The sequence below is a fragment of the Ranitomeya variabilis genome, chromosome 5, assembly GCF_051348905.1.
Source record: "Ranitomeya variabilis isolate aRanVar5 chromosome 5, aRanVar5.hap1, whole genome shotgun sequence".
Taxonomy (NCBI): domain Eukaryota; kingdom Metazoa; phylum Chordata; class Amphibia; order Anura; family Dendrobatidae; genus Ranitomeya; species Ranitomeya variabilis.
The window spans coordinates 281849394-281862699 of NC_135236.1; positions in this window are offsets into that span (position 1 = coordinate 281849394).

Genomic DNA, 13306 nt, shown 5'->3' on the forward strand with positions numbered 1-13306 from the left:
CATCCTACTCACCCATCAGCGTGTCCTCGCAGCATCTCAGTGGTCTCTGCGCCTTTGCAGCATCTCGTTTGTTCCGGTTTACAGCAGCTCTTCCGGCGCGATCACGTGGCGCCGCTAATTAAGGTAATGAATATGCACGCGTCTCTACTCCCATTTTCATTACCTTAGTTAGCAGCGCAACGTGATCACTCAGCACAGGAAGAGTGCAGGAAGCCGGAACCATTGAGATGCTGCGAAGGGACCACCAAGATGCTGTGAGGGCATTCTAGAGGGTGAGTAGGATAGGTGATAAGGAGCCATGAATACTAGGACGGGATTGGGGAGCCATGCATAGCAGGACAGGGAGCGGGGAGCCATGCATAGCAGGACAGGGACCGGGGAGCCATGCATAGCAGGACAACGATGGGGGAGCCATGCATGTCAGGACAGCGATGGGGGAGTCATGCATACCAGGACAGGGACGGGGGAGCCATGCATACCAGGACAGGGATGAGGGGACAATGCATACCCGGATTATACTCGAGTCAATAAGCTTACCCAGTTTTCCATGACAAAATTAGGTGCCTCGGCTTATACTCGAGTATATACGGTAATATTTCATGGCATGCTTCTCAGCGTTCAGTAGTGCGTGCTCACAGAGCAAGAATAACCTTATGGACCAGTGGCCAGCAAAATACAGATTCTGACCAAAGCGCTGCGTTCCCCGCAAATCTGCCTGGGGGCCCGATGAAAAGTTATAGATGACCACACCTCGGCTCTAAAAGTACTGTTCATCATGAACCTGTCCCATGGGCCAATCGCACAGGGGTGGCATTAATGGAAATTTGCATTAAGGCTAGGGCAATATGGTGACATGTGTGCAGGACACTAAAATTGCAGTGTCACATTGCAAGAGACCTGTCAATCACCTAGAGCAAAGCTGAGAGAAGCTGACCAAGGGTGGAGTCAGACTAGTCTTATCTCTGGCTATGTTCTCCAGGTAGAAATCTTAATATATTGCAATCATATTATATTGCATTCTGTACTTACTATTTTTTCTTTCCACCCAGTGTGATATAGTGACCCCTGTAACAGGTAGGGGGTGCTGCATGGTCTCCCCGGTATGTGCACGGAGTCGTATTGAGCCCGTGAGAATCGACCTGCAGTGATGTCAGGATCACGTGACCAGCTCAGGTGATCCATTACTGTGGGTGTGGTTACAGGTACATAGCGTGACCAGGGTGTGGGTCACATGGTCTTCTGTGTGGTTCCTGTGTGGTTCCAGTGTTGGATCTGAATGGTCCAAGTGCAAGGTCCTGGAAGCCTGTGCTTGGGCTGTGTGCCCCGTGTAGGAAGACCTGGGAGGAGGCTTCCTGGAAAGCACATGGCTTGGACCTGGTGGCCTGTGGTGTTGGACTGAGTCCTGAATAGCACCCAGACAGGCCACGGCTTCAGTGTTGAACGGTCCCAGGAGGGATGGACGTTCTGAAGACTACAGTGTGATCATGGTCCTGGACAGTCTGTGTTAGAAGCTCCTGCGAGTGGAGTCTTCTTGGAGCACCTGAGAGATTGTGGACCTGGATGATCGGCGTTGGGGAAGCTACCGGCCTTCGGTGGCTCTGGACTGACTGATGTGTGCCGGCCGGGCAGGTTGGTGAACCCCGTTAGGCAGTTTCCCCAGGAGAGCGGACTGACAAGGAGTCAGCAGATGGAGCAGGAGCTCCCATAAGGTATCATTGTCTGATGGTGCTTGTTATGTTCTATGAACTGTGTAGTAACCCGTGGCAACTGGTCAGTGAGGACCAGCGTGTTTAGTTGCCACAGAAAGAGGATATGAAACTTGATGTGATGTCCTGGTACAGTGTATAAATGGACTGTTCGTGATGTGGTTTATGATACCTTAATAAACCAAATAGACTGTTTTGTTTTAAAAACCCGTGCCCGTGTGCTGAATGTCGCGGCAAAGCGAGTGTCCCCCAATACACTCAGTAAGAATAGTCTTACATTATCTTACATTTGGTGCTCGAATGCGGGCAACGATCCAGCACGCACACGTGGGAGTTAATTGCTGTGGCTCGGCGGGGCCACGAAGCTGACAAGCGTCTGGCTGTAACTCGGCGGGGTTACGAAGCTGACAAGCGTCTGGCTGTAACTCGGCGGGGTTACGAAGCTGACAAGCGTCTGGCTGTAACTCGGCGGGGTTACGAAGGGGACAAGCGGCGTCCTGTGGATCGGCGGGTCCACGAAGTCGGCGGTAGAGCCTTGTGGAGCGTAGCTGCAGTGGCGGCAAGAGGTTCCACAGCAGGCAGAGCTGCAGTGGCTTGTGGTTGGCAGCTGGAGGTGCCGGTTGTATGTGTCTGCAGCGGGAGCTGTGGCAGTACCAGCAGGAGCTGGTGAAGTGACGTATAAAAGAAAAAATAAATAAAATTTTTAATTTTTTTTTTCTCTCCCTTTTTCTCCAAGTTGTGCTGACTCTTAAAGGGCCAGTACAAGCCCAGAGACAAAGGGGTGTACTGTGCGAACTGGGGCCTGAGTGCTGTGGGGAAGTCCACGGGGTGTATCCCAGGGTGGGGAGTGTCCCTAATAGTGAGCGGTGACCCCAAATGGAGATGGTTGCCCAAAAGGGGGCAGAGTCCCAGAAAGGGGCGGCAACCCGAACAGGGGTAATGGCCCAAAAAGGGGTGGAATCCCGAAGGGGGCTGAATCCCGAACCGGGGTGGTGTCAAAAAGCGGAGCACTTGCCCAAAAAGGGGGCGGAGCCAAAAAGGGACGGCAAACAGTGAGGTGTCACGACTGTGTCCTTTTTGGCTGGATGGAAAGTGTGTGCGGGGATTGATAGACCCGGGGAGAGAAGCGTCTGTGCTGAGAACCCGTCCAGGAGATTCTGTGTCACCTGGTGACACTAAATGTTTTCAGGTAGCCACTATCTACATTGTCGCAGCGGAGTGTTGTGGATTCTGTTTGTGGGCTCCCTCTGGTGGTTACTGCTGGTACTGGGTGACTTTGGTGGGTTGCGGCCTTTGGTTTCCACCTGTCCATCAGTGGCTGGGTGTTTCCTATTTTACCTGGCCTTTCTGTCATTTCCCTTGCCGGCTATCAATGTATTCAGATGTGCTCTGTTTGGTTCCTGCCTACCTGCTCCCAGATCTTTCAGGATAAGCTAAGTGCTGATTTTCAGTTGTTTGGTTTTTTGTCCAGCTTGCTTATTATGTCTCTATGCTAGCTGGTAGCTCTAGTGGACTGAGGTTCTCCCCATGTGCCATGAGTTGGCACATGGGTTCTTGTAATCTCAGGATGGTTTTTTTGATTAGGGTTTTTTGCTGACCGCTCAGTCCCCTTTTGTATCGTTCTGCTTTCTAGTTTACAGCGGGCCTCAATTTGCTAAAACTATATATATCATCTCTATGTGTGTGCCTTCCTCTCATTTCACCGTCAATACATGTGGGGGGCAACTATATCTTTTGGGGTTCATTCCGCTGGAGGCAAGTGAGGTCTTTATTTTCTCTGCAGTGCTAGTTAGCTCTTAGGCTGGTGCGTGGCGTCTAGAACCAACGTAGGCACGCTCCCTGGCTATCTCTAGTTGCGTTTGTCAGGCGTAGGGCAGCGGTCAGCCCAGGTTCCATCACCCTAGAGCTCGTCCGTAATATATTTGTACTTTGCTTGTCCTGTGCTATCCCTAGCCATTGGGATTCATGACAGTATAGCCGGCCCACAAAGTGTTAATTGTTTGGGCTGAAGCAGGAGAAAGAGAAGTGTTTAAGGGAAATTTTTTTTTTTTTTCCCTTCAGAGTTTTGCTGCCTAGCCCTTAATTGCTGTCTAGCTGCTTCTTACCTCCTCTTAACCCTTGAATGGCTCTGATCTTAGCTGTTTAACATGGATGTCCAGAGTTTGGCTTCCAGCCTGAGTAATCTCGCGGCAAAAGTTCAAAACATACAGGATTTTGTTGTTCACACTCCCATGTCTGAACCTAGAATTCCTATTCCAGAGTTCTTTTCTGGAGATAGATCTACCTTCCTGAATTTCAGGAACAATTGTAAATTGTTTCTTTCTTTAAAATCTCGCTCCTCTGGAGACCCTGCTCAACAGGTCAAGATTGTAATATCTTTCTTGCGGGGCGACCCTCAGAATTGGGCATTTGCATTGGCACCAGGGGATCCTGCATTGCTCAGTGTGGATGCATTTTTTCTGGCATTGGGATTGCTCTATGAGGAACCTAACCTGGAGATTCAGGCTGAAAAGGCTTTATTAGCCCTCTCTCAGGGGCATGATGAAGCAGAGATATATTGTCAGAAGTTTCAGAAATGGTCGGTGCTTACTCAGTGGAATGAGTGCGCCCTGGCTGCAAACTTCAGAAATGGTCTTTCTGAGGCCATTAAGGATATTATGGTGGGGTTCCCTACGCCTACAGGTCTGAGTGAGTCTATGGCTATGGCCATTCAGATTGATCGGCGTTTACGGGAGCGCAAACCCGTGCACCAGTTGGCGGTGTCTTCTGAACAGGCACCTGAGACTATGCAATGTGATAGAATTCAGTCCAGAAGTGAACGGCAAAATTATAGGCGGAAAAATGGATTGTGTTTCTATTGTGGTGATTCAGCTCATGTTATATCAGCATGCTTTAAACGCACAAAAAGGGTTGATAAATCTTTTGCCATTGGTACTCTGCAGCCTAAGTTCATTTTGTCTGTGACTCTGATTTTTTCACTGTCTTCCATTTCCGTCGATGCCTATGTGGATTCGGGCGCTGCCCTGAGTCTTATGGATTGGTCATTTGCTAAACGCTGCGGTTTTAGTCTGGAACCTCTGGAAGTTCCTATTCCTCTGAAGGGAATTGACTCTACACCATTGGCTATGAATAAACCGCAGTATTGGACACAAGTGACCATGCGCATGACTCCCGTTCATCAGGAGGTGATTCGCTTCCTTGTACTTTATAATTTACATGATGTACTAGTGCTTGGTCTGCCATGGTTACAAACTCATAATCCTGTCCTGGACTGGAAAACAATGTCTGTGTTAAGCTGGGGATGTCAGGGGGTTCATGATGATGCACCTCCGATTTCAATCGCTTCATCTACTCCTTCTGAGATCCCTGCGTTTTTGTCTGACTATAGGGATGTTTTTGAGGAGCCTAAGCTCAATTCGCTCCCTCCGCATAGAGATTGTGACTGTGCTATAGAATTGATTCCTGGCAGTAAGTTCCCTAAGGGTCGTTTATTTAATCTGTCACTGCCAGAGCATACTGCTATGCGGAATTATATTAAGGAGTCCTTGGAAAAGGGACATATTCGTCCATCTTCGTCCCCTCTGGGAGCAGGTTTTTTTTTTGTGGCAAAAAAAGATGGTTCCCTGAGGCCTTGTATAGATTATCGCCTTCTGAATAAGATTACAGTCAAGTATCAGTATCCATTGCCATTATTGACTGATTTGTTTGCTCGCATTAAGGGGGCTAGGTGGTTCACTAAGATAGATCTTCGCGGTGCGTATAATCTGGTGCGGATAAAATAGGGTGATGAGTGGAAAACCGCATTTAATACGCCTGAGGGCCATTTTGAGTATTTGGTAATGCCTTTTGGACTCTCCAATGCTCCGTCAGTCTTTCAGTCCTTTATGCACAATATTTTCCGTGAATATCTGGATAAGTTTATGATTGTGTATTTGGATGATATTTTGGTGTTTTCTGATGACTGGGAGTCTCATGTTCTACAGGTCAGGAAGGTGTTTCAGGTTTTGCGGGCCAATTCTCTGTTTGTGAAGGGCTCAAAGTGTCTCTTCGGAGTCCAGAAGATTTCTTTTTTGGGGTACATTTTTTCTCCTTCTACTATTGAGATGGATCCCGTCAAGGTTCAGGCGATTTGTGACTGGACACAACCTACATCTGTTAAGAGCCTTCAGAAGTTCTTGGGGTTTGCTAATTTTTATCGTCGGTTCATTGCTAATTTTTCCAGTATTGTTAAACCTTTGACTGATTTGACTAAAAAGGGTGCTGATGTTGCTGATTGGTCTCCTGCGGCCGTGGAGGCCTTTCAGGAACTTAAGCGCCGGTTTTCTTCTGCTCCTGTGTTGTGTCAACCAGATGTTTCACTTCCTTTTCAGGTTGAGGTTGATGCTTCCGAGATTGGAGCGGGGGCGGTTTTGTCACAGAGAAGTTCTAATGGCTCGGTGATGAAGCCATGTGCATTCTTCTCTAGAAAATTCTCGCCCGCCGAGCGCAATTATGATGTGGGTAATCGGGAGCTTTTGGCCATGAAGTGGGCATTTGAGGAGTGGCGTCATTGGCTTGAGGGTGCTAAACATCGTGTGGTGGTCTTGACTGATCACAAGAATCTCATTTACCTTGAGTCTGCCAGGCGTCTGAATCCTAGACAGGCTCGTTGGTCGTTGTTTTTTTCTCGTTTCAATTTCGTGGTTTCATACCTGCCAGGTTCAAAGAATGTGAAGGCAGATGCTCTTTCCAGGAGTTTTGTGCCTGACTCTCCTGGAGACTCTGGGCCTACTGGTATCCTTAGGGATGGGGTAATATTGTCCGCCGTATCCCCAGACTTGCGACGTGCATTGCAGGAGTTTCAGGTGGATAAACCGGATCGTTGTCCACCAGAAAGACTGTTTGTTCCGGATGATTGGACCAGTAGAGTCATCTCCGAGGTCCATTCTTCTGTGTTGGCTGGTCATCCTGGAATATTTGGTACTAGAGACTTGGTGGCCAGGTCTTTTTGGTGGCCTTCCTTGTCTAGGGATGTGCGTACCTTTGTGCAGTCTTGTGAAGTGTGTGCTCGAGCTAAGCCTTGCTGTTCTCGGGCCAGTGAGTTGTTGTTATCCTTGCCCATCCCGAAGAGGCCTTGGACGCACATTTCCATGGATTTTATTTCTGATCTCCCGGTTTCACAGAAAATGTCCGTTATCTGGGTTCTGTGTGACCGCTTTTCTAAGATGGTTCATTTGGTGCCCTTGCCTAAGTTGCCTTCCTCCTCTGAGTTGGTCCCTTTATTTTTTCAGAACGTGGTTCGTTTGTATGGGATTCCGGAGAATATCGTTTCTGACAGGGGATCCCAGTTTGTGTCTAGATTTTGGCGGACGTTTTGTGCCAAGATGGGCATTGATTTGTCTTTCTCGTCTGCATTCCATCCTCAGACGAATGGCCAGACGGAGCGAACTAATCAGACCTTGGAAACTTATTTGAGGTGTTTTGTTTCTGCTGATCAAGATGACTGGGTTGCTTTTTTGCCACTGGCCGAATTTGCTCTTAATAATCGGGCTAGTTCGGCCACGTTGGTCTCTCCTTTTTTTTGTAATTCGGGGTTTCATCCTCGTTTTTCCTCTGGTCAGGTGGAGCCTTCGGATTGTCCTGGAGTGGACGTGGTGGTGGACAGGCTACATCAGATTTGGAATCAGGTGGTGGACAATTTGAAGTTATCTCAGGAGAAGACTCAGCAGTTTGCTAATCGCCGTCGCCGCGTGGGTCCCCGACTTCTTGTTGGGGATTTGGTGTGGTTGTCTTCTCGTTTTGTCCCTATGAAGGTCTCTTCTCCTAAGTTCAAGCCTCGGTTCATCGGTCCTTATAGGATCTCGGCGATTCTTAACCCTGTATCTTTTCGTTTGGATCTCCCAGCATCGTTTGCTATTCATAATGTGTTCCATCGGTCGTTGTTGCGGAGGTATGAGGTGCCCGTTGTTCCTTCGGTTGAGCCTCCTGCTCCGGTGCTGGTGGAGGGAGAATTGGAGTATGTTGTTGAGAAGATCTTGGATTCTCGTGTTTCCAGACGCAAACTCCAGTATTTGGTTAAGTGGAAGGGTTATGGTCAGGAGGATAATTCCTGGGTGGTCGCCTCCGATGTTCATGCGACTGATTTGGTCCGCGCCTTCCATAGAGCTCACCCTGATCGCCCTGGGGGTTCTCGTGAGGGTTCGGTGACCCCTCCTCAAGGGGGGGGTACTGTTGTGGATTCTGTTTGTGGGCTCCCTCTGGTGGTTACTGCTGGTACTGGGTGACTTTGGTGGGTTGCGGCCTTTGGTTTCCACCTGTCCATCAGTGGCTGGGTGTTTCCTATTTTACCTGGCCTTTCTGTCATTTCCCTTGCCGGCTATCAATGTATTCAGATGTGCTCTGTTTGGTTCCTGCCTACCTGCTCCCAGATCTTTCAGGATAAGCTAAGTGCTGATTTTCAGTTGTTTGGTTTTTTGTCCAGCTTGCTTATTATGTCTCTATGCTAGCTGGTAGCTCTAGTGGACTGAGGTTCTCCCCATGTGCCATGAGTTGGCACATGGGTTCTTGTAATCTCAGGATGGTTTTTTTGATTAGGGTTTTTTGCTGACCGCTCAGTCCCCTTTTGTATCGTTCTGCTTTCTAGTTTACAGCGGGCCTCAATTTGCTAAAACTATATATATCATCTCTATGTGTGTGCCTTCCTCTCATTTCACCGTCAATACATGTGGGGGGCAACTATATCTTTTGGGGTTCATTCCGCTGGAGGCAAGTGAGGTCTTTATTTTCTCTGCAGTGCTAGTTAGCTCTTAGGCTGGTGCGTGGCGTCTAGAACCAACGTAGGCACGCTCCCTGGCTATCTCTAGTTGCGTTTGTCAGGCGTAGGGCAGCGGTCAGCCCAGGTTCCATCACCCTAGAGCTCGTCCGTAATATATTTGTACTTTGCTTGTCCTGTGCTATCCCTAGCCATTGGGATTCATGACAGCGGAGGTTTCCACATACCATGAGGTGGCTGTAGTCCCGATCTTGCCGTATCCTATGATAATAGGACAAGATTTGGAAGCACTGTGAGAAAAGGCTGAAGTGTTTGTGGATATAATGTGGATGTCAGTTAGTAATGTTGAGAAGGCGCCCCCTAGAGTTGACAGTCCTAAGGTAGGCCTGACCAAGGGAAAAGGTGCGACGGCCCAACTAACTAACCTGACATCACTTGAGGTGTGCTACAATACGACTGGTAGTGGTCTGGTGGATAAAAAAAGTGGAGCTGACACCCAGACAGAGAGTGACTTGCGGGGTCATCACACTGTAGGGTGTGACACAGGATCTGGGGGTGACTGTGACAAGTCATGGTCAGTAACAAGCGCATGTGCCATGGTGACAGGTGGAGGACGGGGTCCAGGACCTGTGCTGACGGGTGGAGGACGGGGTCCAGGACCTGTGGTGACGGGTGGAGGACGGGGTCCAGGACCTGTGGTGACAGGTGGAGGACGGGGTCCAGGACCTGTGCTGACAGGTGGAGGACGGGGTCCAGGACCTGTGGTGACGGGTGGAGGACGGGGTCCAGGACCTGTGGTGACGATTGGTGGTGACTCCCATTCAGACGGTGATGCCAGTGGAAAAGAGGTGGTGGTCGCAGACTTCTCGTGCCAGTACCAGAGTGGTAATGAGGGTAAAGCTGAAGAGGAGTTGGCGCTAAAAGCAGAACAAGATGGTCACCCGGTTGTGACAAGTGTCTTGATGGAAAGGTCAATGGCAAGGCAGGAGCCATCTGTTCTTGAAGAAAGTGAGACTCCGCTCTTCAAGTGTGTGATAGATGTACCCGTAGAGGCGCAAGATGCATGTATCCGCGAGGGTGTGCATGAGGCCTTTAAAAAGGCAGTGGAAGCGTGTAGTGTGCACTGGGCACTGGAGACGAAACAGTTGGTGATACTGTCTACTAAGGAAGTCACAGTGAAGAGGGTGGCTGTCCTGAGGGACATGCACCTACGGTGTCTCCGCACGAAACAGATGGTCCTGTTGGGGAATGGTGAGGCCACTCGTTGTTTGGAGCAAGCCAGGAAAGCTCAAAGTCGTCTGGGCTTGGTAGAGGACACAGTCCAAGTGCCCAGAGCTCTGGTAGCGAAGCTCATTGGCCGATTTGGGAAAGTGATGCAGGAGATGGTGGATGTGTCCGGTGTGAAGAGACTAAGGATTCCGGCTGAAGACGAGGCCCAGGTGGGTGAAGATGGAATGGTGTCATTCCTGGTTGTCGGGTCCAAGGAGAGTCTAGCGAATATCCGGATGCTCCTGAGGTATCGCGTGGCCTACCTGAGAGAAATAGAGCAGCTAAGACTGTACAGACGGCAGGTCAATAAACAGCTGCAGAACATAAGGTGGCGGCCTCCTTCTTCCCAAGGAAAAGGAAACAAAAGGGACATGTACAGTAGTAGTCGTAGTGATGGAGGGTCAGACTCTGATCAGTTGCTAGTTTCGACTGTATGTGGGACTAATGACTGCACCAACCGTGGGTGGCGACCCTGGAGAGAAAGGTCGAGTAAAGAGACAAACTTGACTAAAGGTTTGGTGACACAGACAGACTGTGACTTAAAGGCCAAAGCTCAAGGCCTACATGTTGACCGCTGGGGGCGGGGTAAACTCAACAACTGGATGGTTGTGTGTGATGCTCAAGACCGACTGAGACGGTTCTCTCGACAGGTAGGGCAAAGCAACATGCGTGACATAACCCGTGACCCCACGTGTATGACAGGTGTTCAACCCCACAAGCTTGAACAGAGGGGAGGGATATGTGATATAGTGACCCCTGTAACAGGTAGGGGGCGCTGCATGGTCTCCCCGGTATGTGCACGGAGTCGTATTGAGCCCGTGAGAATCGACCTGCAGTGATGTCAGGATCACGTGACCAGCTCAGGTGATCCATTACTGTGGGTGTGGTTACAGGTACATAGCGTGACCAGGGTGTGGGTCACATGGTCTTCTGTGTGGTTCCTGTGTGGTTCCAGTGTTGGATCTGAATGGTCCAAGTGCAAGGTCCTGGAAGCCTGTGCTTGGGCTGTGTGCCCCGTGTAGGAAGACCTGGGAGGAGGCTTCCTGGAAAGCACATGGCTTGGACCTGGTGGCCTGTGGTGTTGGACTGAGTCCTGAATAGCACCCAGACAGGCCACGGCTTCAGTGTTGAACGGTCCCAGGAGGGATGGACGTTCTGAAGACTACAGTGTGATCATGGTCCTGGACAGTCTGTGTTAGAAGCTCCTGCGAGTGGAGTCTTCTTGGAGCACCTGAGAGACTGTGGACCTGGATGATCGGCGTTGGGGAAGCTACCGGCCTTCGGTGGCTCTGGACTGACTGATGTGTGCCGGCAGGGCAGGTTGGTGAACCCCGTTAGGCAGTTTCCCCAGGAGAGCGGACTGACAAGGAGTCAGCAGATGGAGCAGGAGCTCCCATAAGGTATCATTGTCTGATGGTGCTTGTTATGTTCTATGAACTGTGTAGTAACCCGTGGCAACTGGTCAGTGAGGACCAGCGTGTTTAGTTGCCACAGAAAGAGGATATGAAACTTGATGTGATGTCCTGGTACAGTGTATAAATGGACTGTTCGTGATGTGGTTTATGATACCTTAATAAACCAAATAGACTGTTTTGTTTTAAAAACCCGTGCCCGTGTGCTGAATGTCGCGGCAAAGCGAGTGTCCCCCAATACACTCAGTAAGAATAGTCTTACATTATCTTACACCAGCTAATTTGTCTCTTTTCCATTAGGTCTATAACATCATGTGATTAAAAACTGACTAGCTGAACCCTTCCAAGCTCTATGTAGAGAATGTACATTTTTCCTGTATGAGTCATGAGTCACTGTAAAAGTCCTTGGCAGGTGGGAAGAGGCAGCAGCTGGGTCAGGAGTTGCAGAGGGGCATGAATCATGCAGGGACAAGGTACTTCCTGTTTTTTACATAGAGCAAAGAAAAGTGAAGCATTTACTGGGTAGAAAGGCAAAATGAGCAATTGTAAGTACACAGTGCTGTATAATATGATTATTTAAATATATTAAAATGATAATTTTGATGGGTTTGCTTCTTTAAAGTGTATTTTCTTTGAAACGCCGGAGTGTTTTAGAGAAAAATATAATCGTCTGCAACCGAGCAGCGAAGCAATGATTCATGCTGTCTGTGTTTTTTTTCTGATAGCATTTAAATAGGTTTTGTAAAATCAGATCTCTGTGTTTCTTCATACTTTACTGCTATAGTCTTATACATGTGAATATTCATATTTGACAGAGATCATAGAAAGAAAACAATTTATGTGCTTTGACTGTATAATATAACAGTTGTAAAATATGCAGTCGGATATGAAGGTCATCCTTATTTTGCACTTTAAATGTCAGGTTTATTTATATGCTTTTAATTCATGTCAATGACCTTCTTTCCCTTTTGTTATCCTATATTTCTTTTGTATTGTTTTACTGCTGGTAATGCAAACATTGATGTTATGCAAATAAACTTGTGCACACATGATCTAGAAGACGATGCATCGCATTTTTTTAATTCATCCTATTATCAGACATTGACATCATTTGAATTTAAAATGTGTATAGCTGCTCTTTAATGTAGTCCATAAAATTACTGAAATGATCATTATCCAGTGAAATTGCACCAGTTATCACCATATGAATAGTGGGTTTAATGACATCAGTATAAACAGAAGTCATTAACATTTGTATACATAATAATATGTAAGCCAATTGCATGTGTCATTTTGCTTTACTGCTTTTTTTTTTTCAACCTTTGCCAGTTCTTGCTACGTTCTGTCTCAACACATAATCTTTCTAGCAGCATCCACTTTGCTTATAAAACATAAGTAAATAATTTATGTGCGGCTGCTTCTTTCACCCCTAAGTTCCAGAACAAAATAAAACATTAAAAGTCATTAAAGATCTTGAGGGTCAAGCATGATGGCCCCAGAAATTCTATTATGATAATAAAACATTTATACAACTGATGTCTACAAAACTTTTGATGTATTGCAGAATTTTTAAAGGGACACTAGCCCTTCGATTTCCCTATCATTATAACATTGTATATTGTATATTATCTACTGGGGCCAAAGGGGGAAACGTTTCTCCTCATTTCTCCTTGTGGAAAGTGACATGCCTGGGAAATTGAGCATTCTAATAGTAGCTTTGCACTGAGGAGGGGCAACACCCTGAAACACGTTTCTGCATATGGAATTTGTTTTTGCTTTTTATCCTAAGCCACGTGGCAAGGCTCAATAAAGGGTCAATATTGACTTTTAGGATTATTACATCCAATAGATGGTGCCAGAAATCAAATCCTATTGGGGACAGAAGCATCTTTTTTTTGCTGAAGAGAGGCTGAATCTAATGGTCTTCAATGCATTTGGTGACAAAGCACAACAGTTTTTCTCTCGTATGCGGTATCAGCTTGACCAATTGATCTCTATAGGCAATGTAGTAGCATTTCATAACATGTCATACTTGCTGTCCTTCATGTTGTCAAATAGATTCCCTCTCTAGCAGCAAACATGAATTGTCAAAAGTGGGAATGGGTCTTTTTCTCTCTGCTCCTCCTCTCTTATCTATCAATCTGCATAAAGTTATAACAGAGATGTAG